The sequence below is a fragment of the Sceloporus occidentalis genome, unplaced genomic scaffold (genome assembly GCF_023333645.1).
Source record: "Sceloporus occidentalis isolate IW3139 unplaced genomic scaffold, rSceOcc1.0.p SCAF_4, whole genome shotgun sequence".
NCBI classification, from domain to species: Eukaryota; Metazoa; Chordata; class Lepidosauria; order Squamata; family Phrynosomatidae; genus Sceloporus; species Sceloporus occidentalis.
The window spans coordinates 92,481,281-92,497,187 of NW_028316984.1; the positions used below are offsets into that span (position 1 = coordinate 92,481,281).

Sequence of the window (15,907 nt, forward strand, 5' to 3'; positions counted from 1 at the left end):
AGCTTTGGCCCAGCTTTCTAGTCTATTCAGATCATTTTGAATGTTGATCCTGTCCTCTGGAGTATTAGCTATTCCTCCTAATTTGGTGTCATCTGCAAATTTGATAAGTATGCTCCCAATTCTGTCATCCTCAAAGAGCCAGATTAAAAAAGTAGGCTGCTTCTGTAGAAGCAATCCCTCACTGTCTGATACCTCTATCATTGTTGCTCTTGACTGTGGCTGCATTGACATTGCAGAATTAATGCAGTTCGATACCACTTTAACTGCCATGACTCAGTGCTATGGAATTTTGAAATTTATAGTTTTGTGAGAAATTTAGCCTTCTCTGTCAGAGAGTGCTGGTGCCACAACAAACTACAAATACCAAGATTCATAGAATTAATCCATGACAGTTAAAGCAGTGTCTTTCAGTCTACAGTGTGCCTTTACTTTGGTCCCTCTGTTATTTTACCCAGTGTCAAAAATCAGATTGCAAGTCTCAGAATAGGGATCCTTTTTTTGCTTATTTTACCCCATAAAGTGTTCACTGATCTGTAAAATAATGACACCAGCAGTTTTTATGTAACACAACCACATTGTTATCATTCAAATATTCTCCCATAGGCCATAGATGGGAAGAGCTTGGGATGTGATTTTTTTAAACAGTAATTTCCAACTTGCTCCACTTTACTTTTCCAAGGTTCAAGAGGACTAATTACTTGTTATTAAAAGAGGAACATATATTAATACATTACTTTTTAGTTATTTTGGTTTTCTTTTAAAGTACTCTTTAAAATGGCACCACTTCACACAATGATCCCCCAAGCAGCAAATTTTGAAAGAGTCATTGAGTAAACATTAATTTAAAAATAATGCTACTACTAGTAATTTTGTTATTTTTGCAAGAAGACCCTTATTATGTCCTTGTTACCTCCCTTTCAATAATGTGTTAAGGCAATGGCATTAATTATATTACAATACAATACTTCCAAGTTCAATTGTTGACTATAGACTAGGTAATACATACTAGGGCAATTTGCTTTGTAAATATTCATGGAAAGGTTAAAATTAGTAATGCCTCCAGTATATACACAAATGACCAAATCATTTGCTAAATTGTGGCTGAATATATTAGTTGGGTTTTTTTGTTTTGTTTTGTTTTGTTTTTGCTTAAAATTTATAATATGATCCCCTTTTTACTCTTAGTATCTTATCTCTTTGGCTTGGGCTTTGCGTAGCTGTAAAGTGTGTTCAGCAAGCTTTGGAAATTAAAAAGCAAATGGAAAAAGAAATCCAATATGTTATTTACTTGTTAAACTGAATTGTTTGAAAGGGAAAGGCTGCTTTCCTTCCACAGGCATTTTGCTTTCATTATTGTTGATGCTTTTTTGCACTTTGGAATTCCCCAAGAAGAACCCTTCTTGTCAACATATCCACTTAAAACAGAGAGGGTTTTCCCCCATTTCCTTGCCACTACTAATTTTTCACTACTGTAATAGTAATGGAACACACCAGATTAAATCAGTATGTTTGCTCAGAGCTGTCCTTAAATGTAATATGACAGTTCTCTTTACCAGTAGCCTAAAAGGCAAGCTCCTTCTCTTACTTTGTGAACTTCCTGGTATTAATACAAGCAGAGAATAGTGATTTGTTAGTCCTTAACTAGAACTTGGCCCTTCAAGAGAAAATGTTTTTCCTACTTATTTTGCAAACCGTACTGTATTTCAATACTGGCAACAGCAATGTCTGTAAGTACACCATGTTGCAGGCAGCCCTCGAGTACCATATTTCAAGTAAGCCTTTGGATCAACAAATGTACTTTTAACTATTTCGACTATATAAAATGCACAGTAAGTGACATTGTAATAGTGAAGTGGAAGTAAAAGAGTATGTTTTTGTGAACTTCAAAAGAGAGAAAAAGTAATTTAAAGAACAATTGTGTGCCAGATTTTCCACATTTTCATTCTCCATACTTATCAAGGTGGTTTGCCATTGCCCCTCTGGGCCGCAACTGCTGGGAGTATCCTCACCCATCTCTGCAGCTCCAAGATTCAAGAAGAGGCTGAGAGGAATTTGGAGTTTCAGCTTTCAGCTGGAATGTGAGATAATGACATAGTAATTTACTGTGGCAGGAGGTATTTCAACATTTGCATAGCCACCCATCATGACTGAGATGTTGAGTGAGAAAGGTTCTTCTTTGGTATTAACAGAAATAGGGATGTTAGAGGGGAAAGTGCTACTAAAGTGCATTTAGGATAAAATGTTTTTAAAATATGTTTTAATTTGTTTTAATTTGCTATTTAAACATTTGTTTGTTGTTAACTTCTGTCAAACTGAGTTCAGTGTATGGTGACCCTGTGAATAAGAGACCTCTAAATCACTCTATCATCAACCGCCCTGCTCAAGTCTTGCAGATTCAGGGCCATGGTTTCCTTTATTGAGTGTATCCATCTGGAATTTGATCTTCCTCTTCTCCTACTGGCTTCTACTTTTCCAAGCATTATTGTCTTTTCTATAGAGTCATCTGTTCTCATAATATGGCCAAAGTATGACAGCTTCACTTTAGCCATCTTGGCTTCTAGGAAGAGTTCAAGCTTGATTTGCTCTGTTGTTGTTGTTGTTGTTGTTGTTGTTGTGTGCCTAGGTGACCCTAAGTCAAACCTGTCATAGGGTTTTCTTGGCAAGTTCCTCCAGAGGGGGCTTTTCATTGCCATCCACTAAGGCTGAGAGAGTGTGATTGTCTCAAGGTCACTCAGTGGGTTTTTATGTTCGACTGGGGATTTGAATCTTGTTCTCCAGAGTCATAGTCCTACATTTATTTGTCTTTTCAGCAATCCATGGTATCTGCAGAACTCCAGCACCACATTTCAAATGAATTGCTTTCCCCCGCATCACTTTTCATCACTGCTCAGCTTTCACAACCATACATAGGAATCGGAAATACATTGGCACGGACAGTGCTAACTTTAATATTCAATTATATTTTTTTACACTTCAGGCTCTTGTCTAGTTCCTTCATAGGTGCTCTCCTAAGTCCTATTCTTCTTCTGATTTCTTGACTGCTGCTTCCCTTTTGATTAATGACCAAGGGTTTGTCTACACTGACCAAAAAACCTGGCCTCATCTCACATTTTCCTGGTCTTCCACGACTTCACATCAACCTGTTAACATCACACACTGAAAGTTACAGAGAGGTGACATTAGACTTAACTGGCCACACATTTCCCCTGGTGAACTCCCTTCACTTCACTGTTGTTTGCCTTTTCAGTCTGCATCAACCTATCAATCAATAGCTATTATGGTTGGCCTGTCAGTCTGGACCATCTTGCACTCTGGTTCAATGCCTCCCCATCCAATTCCCTTTCTCCCTTTGCTACCCCAGTGAGTGAATGAGTGAATTTTAAATGTACACACACAGACATATGACACACACAGATAAAAACTGCATTGTATTTATATTTTATTTATTAAATATTTAGGATTGAGATCAGCAGTGAGATCAGACTATTTCCCTCCCTCTTCCTTCCTCTGCCTGAATGTCACATTTATTTGAATTGTTACTACTCTCCTCCCCTCTGGTCCCCCAGACCCTGAACAGTGTTATGTTGTCCCCTTGCTCAGTGTCTGAACAGCAATATCAAGAACATAACCTGGAAGAAGATAGATAAGCCAATTAATTTTTCAGTTAAAATCCATGTATTTCTAACAATTCTAGCTATGTATTAAAATAAACAGATTTTTCTACCCCATTGCATTTATTAAAATCACCAGTGCTGAAATCCTGTTGCTGACATTTAGAGTTATACCTCTTCTTTTGGGTAGAATGAAAGCCTCCCTCCTCCTAAATGGTTTTCAAGCTCTGTAGGGATGTTGCTGTATTTGTATGTTGAAGTATTTGTTGGCACTCTTCCATCAAACTATTAACCATAGCTGACCCTGCTTAGCTTCCAAGATCAGACAGGATCTGGTGGGTTGCTGTTGTTGTTGTTATTGTGTGCCTTGAAGCTTATGGTGACCCTAAGACAAACCTATCATGGGGTTTTCTTGGCATGATTTGTTCAGCAGAGGTTTGTCATTGCCTTCCTCTCAGGCTGAGAGCACGTGACTTCCGCAAGGTCACCCAGTGAGTTTCATGGCCAAGCTGGGTATTAAACCCTGGTCTCTAGAGTAATAGTTTAACACTCAAAGCACTACACCATGCTGGCTTGTGTATCTGGTGCCCAAATATATTTATTTAAAATTTTTTCCTTCTGTCTCCTTCTCTCAGTCTTACCAAGTGACTCTGATCTCTTTGTCTCTGAATTCCCCCATCCTCATCTGTTGTTTCACTCTTTTGTCTCCAGTCCATTCCCCACCTCTTCTCTGCCTTTCATTCTGCAGCATCTTTCCTATGTACACAAGTTGTACCAAGTGCCATGAGCTTCCATTTCTTACTTCTTTGCTTTTAGGCACACCACTCCTGCTTGCCATCAAAACTGTGGTGAGGGAAGAAAATTAGGTGGGCTTTAAGGAAAAAACAAACCCCCCCCCCCCCAATTTGTCAAGCAAATATCCTTCAAGGAAAATGCCCTCAACATTGCATTGAATCTCACTGTAAAAACAAGATAGTGTGTATTTTAGTGTTAGTTTTGTAAGAAGTAATTAACACAGTTGATGCCAATACATTTGCTACAGTGTCTTGAATATTAGTAAGTAGAGATGCTCTGAATAGCCTGATTTTCACTGTGACCTTGAATAACTTGCTTGCTATCAGGCAGATCCACCTGGAACCAAAGTAATTTCTCTAATCATAAGAAGCAATGTTAGCTGCTGGCTTCCATCTCCTGGTATGTATGTGTGTTTGAATCTTCTCTGGGTTTTGGTCTGAGCTTAAGGGGGTATCTTCAGTGCTGAGTTCTCTCTCCAAAATAGATTCAGCACCTTGGATAATTCCCTCACAGATTCAGCACCTTGGATAATTCCCTCACAGTTCAACCAGGGACTAGGCTACACATAAATGTACAATGTGAATTTGTGTTGATTTTCACACATTCACATTGATAATTTATTGTCTTTACTTTCCTGCACAAATTTGTGTCTATTTGCATTATTCACTTTCCCTCTGCTGAAAATGCACAGCGAATACATGCAAAGCAGACGGATAGCTACATGTGCGATAGTGCACATTTCTGCAGATTTCAACTGATACTCCAGTAAAAACCATGAAGTCTTTTTCAGTGAAGTTTAAGGAGTTTGTCAGGGGAACCCTCACAGAAAGGCCAACCTTCTGCAAATTGTGGATGGATGGATCACATTTATTTGACTGGAATGAAGAGTATTTTAATCATGTCCTAGATCCAAGAGTGGATTAGTTATCCCGCTGACATGGAAGCTATCCGGCACCTCTGTTTGGAAGTTTTGGCAAAAGCAATCTGAGTGCTAGAATATCATAAGGTGAACCTGGAAAAATCTATCCCTTTCTCCACAAAGCAAACTAAAAATGGGATGTTTAAAAAAATCATCTTCAGTAAAAATGAAGAGTGTCTCTAGCTCTTGCTTGGTAGCGGTGATTCCTAGGGATAAATAGCATTTCTGGCATTTCTAGCTAAATTTTGATAAAATCTGTCCCCCTGTGATGCAGAAGAAAATTTCCAAAATTCCCAACACCTTGCAAATAATGCACCACAAACAAAGTTTAAGTTTGAAAATTATGCTCATATTTTATGAGATAGAGGTACAACATGGAGCTGTTAATTAAAATAGCAAGATTTAAGGCAAACAAGAGGGTTATAACTATGTGGTACAGTGCAAGCTCAAGATTTTTGACATTTCTATTTACAGAGTTGTTGACAAGAGGTCCAGGGGAGGCCTTAGCTGAACAAACCCTGCAGAGTTGGTTTTGATATCTACTGGCATTTTGGGTTTGTAACTGTTCAAGTTTTTTCCCTAGGAAAAACACAATCTAATTATTGTCAGTACTCTGTTCTACAGCAGTGTATTACAAGCCTAGAAACACATCAAGTTGGACTTTAAGTGAGTGTCTCAGCAGCATGATGTAAAATCATCCTTGAAAAATTACCATGGAAATGTACAAGTTAGTATAAGTAATCTACTTATTTATCCTTGCAGTTCTCCTCAAACCATATAGCCTCAAATAGGGGAAAACTTCTTGTAGCAAATGGGCTTTAGATAAGTCCTGTTGAAAGTGATTGACTGTGAGGCATGTGAAGTCGCAGAGTGTTCAGAGTGAATAAAATCAGGAGATATGAAGCTGTTTTGAAGTGTGTGGATGTGCTGGACATGCATGATTCCCTTTGTATATTTCTCCCCTGATCTGTAAGGTGTATTCATCCTTCTGGGCCTAAATACCATAAAGACACAGATCTTGTCTAAATCTTGGACACTAAGCAGGGTCAGCTCAGTTTGGACTAGACCACCAACACCAGGTACTGCAGACTATATTTCAGAGGTCAGAACTGGGAAAATCACCTCTTGAGTATCCCTTGCCTAAGAAAACCCTATGAAATTCATAGGATTGTAATAAGTTGACAGGCAATTTGAAGGCATATATACATGCAAACTGATATTCTTTCTACCTTGCATCCTTCCATTAATCAGTGAAAGTGTCCTTTGCTGATTTTTCCCCCAGGTTCTCTATTCTGTTACAAATTAGTATTTGAAAAAAATCCAGATTTTGAGTAGTTTCTTCCTTTCTGCAGAGAAAAATGGGTGGTGTTGTGGGTGGAGGAATCCTCTCTCTCTCTCATTCAGTTCCAAAGGAAGAAAGCAGGAGTAGTGCTCTTTTCCAGTTGTGCAATTACTGATTAGTCTTTGATAGAAAGAACTAGTCCAAAGGTATGTAGCACTTCTGTAATCATGGCTTGTTCACAGGGGAAAAAAGGGATAGATATTCTGTCTGGATAGTAGCTTTTATGGTAAATCATAGGCATACACTTTGGCCACTGAAGGGGGTCACACTTGATAGAGTGTGTGCAGCGGTTAGATATTCTGATTTAAGGAGCAAAGACATGAGTAACTTAGAGAAACAAATTGAAGACTGCATTATAGGAAGTCAATTCTAACGATAGGAAAGTTACTCAGGGGGCTAATCTAATCTATCTGTATTCTAGGGAAGAGCTGAGAGGGATCTGGGGAGGCAAAGAGGTGGTACCACTCCTAAAAGTATTAGTTTACATCACAGAGGAAGTAGGATAGGTAGGCAAGGAGGAGGACTGGATCACTCAGACTAACCCTATTACTATTGCCAGCTGTGAGACACTCTTGATTCTTCAGTGCTGAGTGTTTAGGGTTGCCATAAGTCTGGACCTCCAAACCAGGACAAATGTAGGACAACATTTTCAAATGTAGGGCACATTTTTTAAAAATGGAGGACACACAAAAATTGATGATTTTTAAAAAATGTAAATATAAATGCATGTTTCTTAGGCATGATCAAAATACACTTTAAAAATACACTTAATAAAAATAAATATTGCAAAAAATACACTTTAAAAATACACTTAATAAAAATACATACTGGAAAAAATACACTTTAAAAATACACTTAATAAAATAAATACTGGAAAAAATACACTTTAAAAATACATTTAATTAAAATAAATACTGGAAAAATACACTTTAAAAACAGCACACTTAACCAAAATAAATACTGTAAATGGGCACCCACCTCCTCCTCTCCTCTTCCTCCTCCTCCTCGGTGCCAAAAAAGGGCAAAGGAAATGGCCCTTTCCTTCCCCTCTGGCTGCAGCCTGGCCCAACAGAGGTGGAGCGCTCACAGGCTCTGGCCTGGAGAAGGGGCAGGCTGTGCAGCCCCAGATTCAGAGGAGGAAGTCCTCCTCATTAACCCTGCAAATGCAGAAGGCTCGTCTTGAAGGGAGGGTAGGGCAAGAGAAAGAGCCCTTTCCCCTCCCTCTGGCCCAGAGTCCTCCTCCGTTCTGCCTCCTCCTCCTCCTCCTCCTTTTCTGAGGCTCTGCCTCCTTTAGGGGCCAGCTCCTATTTTAGGCCGGCGCGCGGCCAGGGCCAGGGTCGCCGAGGAGGAAGAGGAGGCAGAGGAGGAGGAGGCAGAGGAGGAGGAGGAGGAGGGTGGCCAGCCAGCCATGCGTGGCCCTGAAAGGCAGGGCGGAGGCGGGTGGCTGGCTGGCTGGCCGGCCGGCCGGCTGGCTGGCTGCATGGGCGGCCGCAGCCAGAGGGAGCACGCAGGGGGCGGAGGAGAAGGAGGAGGCAGAGGAGGAGGAGGCGGACGCGGAAGTGGGTGGCCAGCCGGCTGCATGAGCAGCTGCGGCCATAAAGAAGATGTGCATGGGGGTGGAGGTGGCCGCAGGCGGGGCAGTCCCGGTTTTGGCACGAAACCGGACCGTGACCGTGCCAGCACCCCCAAAAGTGTGATTGCCCTGCCTACAGCCGGGTTATGGCATCCCTATGAGTGTTGTTGCACTTCCAACAATGTAAGAAGCTGATATGACATAATGGTGTAAAACTGAAATTAGGTAGCAAGACGATTGCTGAAGAAGTATGTGAGTGCCTGTGAAAGCTGTAGTGAATCTTGCTGTAAAACTGCTTGTGAGCTGTGAGCCTTCCCTTTGGAAAATATTAATCATACCTTGGTGGCTATGCTGTATGTTTTTAAATGTACTTTTGTCCTATGTGCTGTACCATTGCCAGCAGTTTGCTGGAAATTAATAAAGGCCTAGTACTTGGCTCTAACAAAATGTGGGAGCAGCTGTCGACAGACACAATACTCTTGTGGGTTCTGGCTGTCAGTAGGCTTATTTTCCTGAACACAGATGCTAACAAAGCAAAGACAAAGAAAATGTCAGTTCTGAGTACTGGTTTATGCACAAGCCTGAGCACAGCCACCACTGAGCTAAAGGTTTTATATGGTAACAACAGTGGGTAGAAATGCACAACATCCAAGACTGTGATGTGGATATATTTTTCAGTCTAGATAGCAGTAATGTTGTTATTGTTACGTGCCTTCAAATAATTTCTGATTTATGGGGAACCTATCATGGTGTTTTCTTGGCAAGATTTGTTCAGAGAAGGATGCCTTTGCCTCCCCCTGAGGCTGAGAGTATGCAACTTGCTGAAGGTCCCCCAGTGGGTTTCCATGGTGGGGATCCTTGTGCAATGCTCAAACCACTGTACTGCACTGGCTTTCAGAAGCAGCAGTATTAAAAAAGTTGTAAATAACATCTTGAAAGACAAATGATTTGTTATGCCACTCCTAGTACAGATTGAAGCTATGCGGTGCATTCCGACTTCCATGTACACACACACACACACAGAGAGAGAGAGAGAGAGAGAGAGATTCAACTGCAAGTTCTGAATCGGTACACCCACTTACACAATTATGAGTTTGTCTCAGAATCTTCTTGAGCTATCATGTACTCAAGTGGTTCCCAAATTTGGAGTCGAAGGCGTTCATGGCCGGCATCCATAGTTTTTTGTGGGGTTTTCGGGCTGTGTGGCCATGTTCTAGAAGAGTTTTCTTCCTGACGTTTCCCCAGCATCTGTGGCTGGCATCTTCAGAGAACATATACCCAACTCCTTTCCAGGTAAGTATTCTCTGAAGATGCCAAAGCCACATCATCCTTGTGTGTTTGTTGTCACAAGAATTGATGTGAGACATCTGCCCAATGCAGTTGTTCTCCAAATGTGTTATTTTACTGTATAAAGATGGGACCACACTCTGTCTTTGGTTTTGTTTCTCTCCATATGTGGAGAGTCAGGAGTCTGAAAGGGAGTGCTTCCTGTGAACATTTTGTATGTGGCTATTACCCATGTGACGGGTTGGGCAAAAGAACTGGACCAGGATTCCCAGTTGCATGGAGAGTATCCACGCATAAGAGAAAACTCTCCTTTTCAGACTCATATGAAGTGGGAATGGAGGAAGATAGAGCTAATCCCTTCCTTTCATTGTGTTTTGACTGAACACACCTAATCACTGCATTGGGCTATCTTCTATATGTAATGACAAAATCTTGTACAATCTTCATCAAACTGTGGTTGTAGAAGAACAGAAAACCTAAACAGATGTTTATATTGTAGTCATTACACCATGCCAATATAGACTGTTACCGCTCAGTGTTGTCATCAGAATATTCTAGGACATTAAATCTAATGTGAATAGGCCCTTGGAGCTGAATCTCCAAGACATACTGCTAGTGAAGAGATAAATAGAACTGAGAGATTCTCTGGTTCCTGTTGTGAGTGTGAAATGAATAAGAAAAAGGGTATTGGAAGGGACCAGTTCTAGAAGGCAAGTTCATAGCCAGCATCACAAACAGAAGGTAGAACACATAGATAATTTATGAACTTATAGAGCTAGCTGTCTGTAAGTTTAGACATGTTGCTTTATTTGTAGTCAAAGTCAATAGTGAAGTCTCCTCTGTTCGCAATGATGCAGCACATATTGATGGGTTATATTAAAGCCCCAGACATACTGAATGTTTTAACCTTTTGCCGTAAGATGAAATGGGAGACTGCTGGAGATGATCACACTTGCACTCATTGAATGGCCACTTCATAGTAGTTTATTTTAATAAGGATAGACCTGGTCTAGATGAGTACGATAGGGCGCCCTCATCATGTGCAAGGGTGCTTCTAGAAGCCCCTTGCATGTGATGAGGGCATCAAAATGGCAACACCCTGTAGAGATGGACGCCACTATCATTACGTGATGGACGCCTAGTGTCTGCATGTCACAGCGCCATTGTGATGTCGCAAGTGCGCCATTGGCGCTCTGCTGCGTCATAATGGCACCACAAGAAGAACCCGCTTTTTGTGGGATCTTTTTGGTCCGTGGGCAAGTCCCGCGGTCTGGAGGCTGTGGCTTCCCCATGGACCAAAGCTGGGCGCTGGAAGACCGTCCTTTTTAGACAGTGTGTCCTGCGCCATTGATAGGTAGAAAGGGAGTATATGTTCACTGGACGTGAGTGCATGCCTGTGTATTCACTCTGTCTCCAGGGCAGAGGGCAACCTGGCAAATTTAACACTGGCACTTGCATTCTAGGTCTGATCTGATCAAGGAGTCTTTTAGGGAGACTTCCTAGTTAGATGGTAGTGTGTGAATTATTCAGTACTTTCCTGAGTGTTCTCCAAATACTAGAAGGAATTTCCTTCATTATTGCTTTTTCTGAAACATGTACAGTGAAGGAGTAGTAGGCAGAGTCTGGAAAAGCTACTTTTGGGGGCAACAATGCCCAATACATGTTGTAGTGGCAAATTTTGGGAGATATGGTCCCCAAAAATAACTTTCGCAAGTTTTAGCAATAAGCTAATATGTGCACCTCACAGTCTATTCTGCTTTCACGTACATGAATGGATATCTGTTAGAAGTGGACTGAGATCAACAAGCTGGGGGGGGGGGGGCACAGGGTTATTTCCTCATCTAGTCTTGAGACAACATCCTGCCATGGCATCATAGAATCATAGAGCTGGAAAAGACCATCCATCTGGAAGAGACCATCCAGTCCAAACCCAATCTGCCATGCAGAAACACACAAAACACGATCAACAGATTGAAAGAAACTAGGATAAGCCAGTCATGACCCTTTAGAGACCATTTTTCATAACTTTGTGCTCTTCTATAAGAGAATGAGTAGTAATGACAATGAAATTATGGATTGGCGGGGACCCTGTAGGTTGTACTGGAGAAGGAAAAAGAGATAGCTCAAATATAGGCAGTGCTAAAGGTTGTGCTAAGAGGCTATGCTAATATTTTTAGAGGAAGAAAAAAAACCAGGCAAGATTTAGCAGTTTCTTATTCCCCCCCCCCCTCCCCTAATCTATGGAGATCTGTGTTGCCAGTGACAACTCTGTAATTAGGCTTCTAAAATTCAAGGGCCAATCAGCCAGTTGTTTTCCTGGACAGACACCAAGAATGAATTAGTGTGTTGGCTGAAATAACAATCATCACCAGATAGCGAGATAAGTTGCAGTAATTTGCCTAAAATTGTTGAGGCTAAAGGTTTCCTCATTATGTTAGAGAGAAAATAAGAAACATAATTTTATTGGAGAATGACAGGGAAGAGGAGGACATGGTGGCAGTTGTGCTCAGTCTTTCTAACACCATAGGAAGAGGAAAAGGAGGAAGGCCATGATAGCATAGACCTCTGCATTCAGCGCCACCACAGAAAGATGAAAAGGTACCAGTGGCAGTGTCCATGGAGCTTCATCAGTGTAGAAAAAAGAAGGCAGTCCTGCAGAAAGGACAGACATTACCATTTTATCCCACATCTGTAACAGGGGCTAGCTATACTACCAGGTAGTCAGTTTTCCAGGTCTGGCTTAGAGGAACCCCTCAGAACCAGGTACTCATGAAATAGGTGGCTGTGTAGCTGAACCAGCCTCTGGTGTGGTGCAGGTACATGGCAGCCATGGTTGTGTCCTAAAATTCAGGGGCCAATCACCCAGTTGTTTTAATGGGCAGACACTAAGAATTCTTTGGAGAAGGTACTTTCATGGACTCTAGACAGGGGCATGGGGATGGTAGAACCCCCTCTAAGACTAGATTGGAGGTGGGTGGGGACTGAACCCACCTTGAATGATATCCCAAAATGAGACCACCAAGATTAGACATCCTCTGCTATTGACCCTCCTCGGGAAATATCAGAGGTATAAATGACCAAGCAGTAAGAAATATTAAGATAGTCTTGGAGTTTCCTGCCTGATAGACAAACAGTATCTATTGTTGGTGATGATGATAAAATATTTTTGAGGTGGGAGGCAGGAATACATTCTAAAAATAGTTTTATACAGGAAATTTACTACTGAAATGCCAGCTGTGATAGAATTATGTAAATATTTATGTGGGTAAGTTAATAGGACCATAACCATTACCGTTTCAAAATAAAATAATATTTTGTTTCAGGCTGAGTTGCATGGTGAAGTAAACCAGTGGCCAAAATTTGGAATAAACATATTACAAGTAATGATGTTACCTCTGTTCTGTTGCTTTTGAGGACAAGGGTATAATGAGTATTACTAAAAAGTTACAATTTGTTGGTGACTTTTTCCTTATACTTTTGGAGGCATTTTGAGTCTTTCCTTACTGAAGTTTTAAGCTGTTTTCTTACTTGTTAGAATGGACCCCCCCCCCAAAAAAAAAAACAACGAATTCACTAAAAGTCAATGGAAATGTAAAGAATAATGGTAGTGGTTAAGTAACAAGTAATGATCCCTTTGACAAAGTAATTTACTTAACTCTGCCAGTGGTTTTACATTGGACACTTGTCCATTCATTGCCCGTGTCAGCTATACACAAATTTATTGCAGCACGAGCTTTGATGAGAGACTCCAGTGGGACAAGAAAATATGAATATCTTATTTCCAGGTAATAATGATAACTCTATAACTCCAAGTACAGGAGTCCGGAAGGTTATTGTCTATGCATATGTTAAAAGAAACCGGAAAAAGGCTGTTTTATCCATTGTGGTGGTGGTAAGATTGATTAATTGTGTATGCACATCCTACTTTTCAACTGGAATCCTCAAAGCAGCTCACAATGGATACAATGGATTACATTAAAAGGCTTACATTAAAAGCTATATAAAACCAGGAGCTTGAAAAGGTTCTGCTATGTTCTTTTGGCTGGCTTGTCCCCCTCCCCTGGGTTTGCCATTACAGAGCTCTTGGTGTTAGATCAGGATGGCCCTATGGTGTGGGAGGAGGTGGCATCTTATGTTCTGGGTAGATGGAAGAGATTAAAGATGCAAAGATAAATTCACTTAAGTATATTCAGTAACTGAGAGAACATTCATTGTGTTCCCTGGCACCCGATAGATTTAAAAAAATACATCAAATCAAACGTCACTTGGCACTTTACATCCAATTCTTTTTCTTTACACAGCATCCATTGCAGGTATGTGGAAATCAAAGCTTGTAGAGAACAAGGGGGCTGTGGTACTTCTAGTAGTCATTCTTGGGATGACTTGGGCTGTTCAGCCTCCTCTTTATTATGTGTGTGTATTTGCCCCGTGCTGTTCATTGTATATTTTTACTGGGCTGTTCAGTCTCCTCTCTTCAGTACCAGGGAAGTCAGGTTTTGGAAGGAGGTGAGCGTTTTTGTCCTGTTGCATTTCAAAACAAACCATGTGGCTTTTACCTCCTGTTGGCCTCGACAACAATGAGCATCTTCACTGTCCATACAATTTCCCTTGGAACAGGGATTTTAGTGTGTGGCAGCAGCAGTATGAGCAAGCCTGGCTTGGCATGGACCAACGCCTTTTCCTATGTGAAATCGTTATGTGAATAAACCCCTAACATCTGTTCAGTTGGCTTCAGCATGCATTTATTACAGAATTTACATTAATACACGAGAAGAATAATCTGTTCTTGGGCCTAACAGGGCTTTAATAGGGCAGGGTGAGACCACCTCTCAGTTCTCTAGTGCCAGAGCTTTTTCAGTCTGGTCTGCTTTTGATCCAAATCAGCTGTTTACACTAGCAAGCTGCCGTTGGTGGCATTGGGATGTGTCTGTGTGTGGCAGCAGAAAGGTCTGCTTGTGTTTCCATCACCTGAATATTTCTCCTTCCTTCAGCCAATTTGTTTTCACAATGTTACTTCTGTGTTATGATGAGTCACATGTATTTAAAACTGAGCTTTGGTTTCAGTGGACTCTTGCCTTAAAAGGTGATTCTGTTCATAGTATTTGACTGTAAGATTGCCCTTTCTTCCCAAAGGGGCTTTAAAATTTCTGAGACAAGTATGTCCTCCCAGGGAACACTTCATGTTTACTTCATTAATTTTCTACCTAAAATAAGAGGCTTTATGAGACATTTTACCAAATTTCCTTATTACTAGTTTGATTGGTGGGCTGGCAAAATATCAGAGAGGAAAAACACAGATTCACATAATTGAGGTCTGGAAACCTTCTGTTTCCTGATTCCTGTCATGGTTTTCTGAAAAAGGTTATAGTTTTAACACCTGAAATGACTATTACCAAAATAAGGCCCAACTAGAATGTAGAGTTATCTGTGAGGTTTTTCAGAGCTGTATTTTTAAGTGTATTTCTTTATTTAATAGAATTTTTTTAAAATGCAGCTCAACATAGGAAAGTGAATTACAATTTCAAACATGACAAATTCTGCATTGGGATTCCAAAATAAAATAGCAATAAATAATTAAAATAGGAGCAGCAGATAACCAATTGCTCTAGTTGCACACACCCAATTTTTTTTTTTTTGAGTCTGTAAAGCACTCTGAAAAGACAGTTTTATAATTTCAGCATATCACTGAAAATGATGTTGGTGGAATTTTTACAAGCAAAAGAATATAAACTCCTGAACATTTGGAAAAACATCTAGTCAGTGTGTGTGTTATAAAGCAACACATCTCTATAGTAATTCGAACTGTTGCATCATTATAAAACTCTTTCCCCACCCGTGACTTGTTGCTGGTTTAGAGACTAGTCTTGAAGCACTTGATGAGACAGGGATTACATCTGTATTATTTTTTATAACTGGGTACCAGCGATATTACCCCAACATGTTTGGTTGTGCCCATGGTGTGCAAGAACCATTTGGCTTGATTTCTAGCATAAGAGATTCCAAAGCAGAAGGTTATTTTCAGTGCTAGGCCATAAACAGCCAAGCACGCAGCCTGTTAGAAGCACATGAATTGGCAAGGTTTTGTTCTGAGTTAGAATGAAGAGCTGGGTGTATATTCCACAGGAAGGAGCAGGGATAAATGTAGCTCAGGAGGGCCAGGGGCACTGCAACAGCCATTTGGAAGAATGGCAAGCAGGAGTACAGGCTGGCAGACAAGGAAACTAGAAATCTGCAAGGGTAGCAGGCCGGGAGATTGCAGTGTATCATATTTTGCAGGTCCCCTTTCTTTAAGACAAAAATAACACCCAATGCTTGTGTTCCTACTTGTATGCTATGAGCAGACTTTCCTACAAGAAGAGGCTTTTATCCTGAGGGATGGT

The 15,907-nt window shown here is 40.8% G+C and overlaps 1 protein-coding gene across 4 annotated transcripts in view; it reads left to right on the top strand.

Annotated features, from left to right (window-relative positions):
• LOC149314349 (tetraspanin-4) overlaps positions 1–15,907 on the top strand; it is a 771,146-nt gene that overhangs the window by 153,552 nt on the left and 601,687 nt on the right. The window lies entirely within an intron of this gene.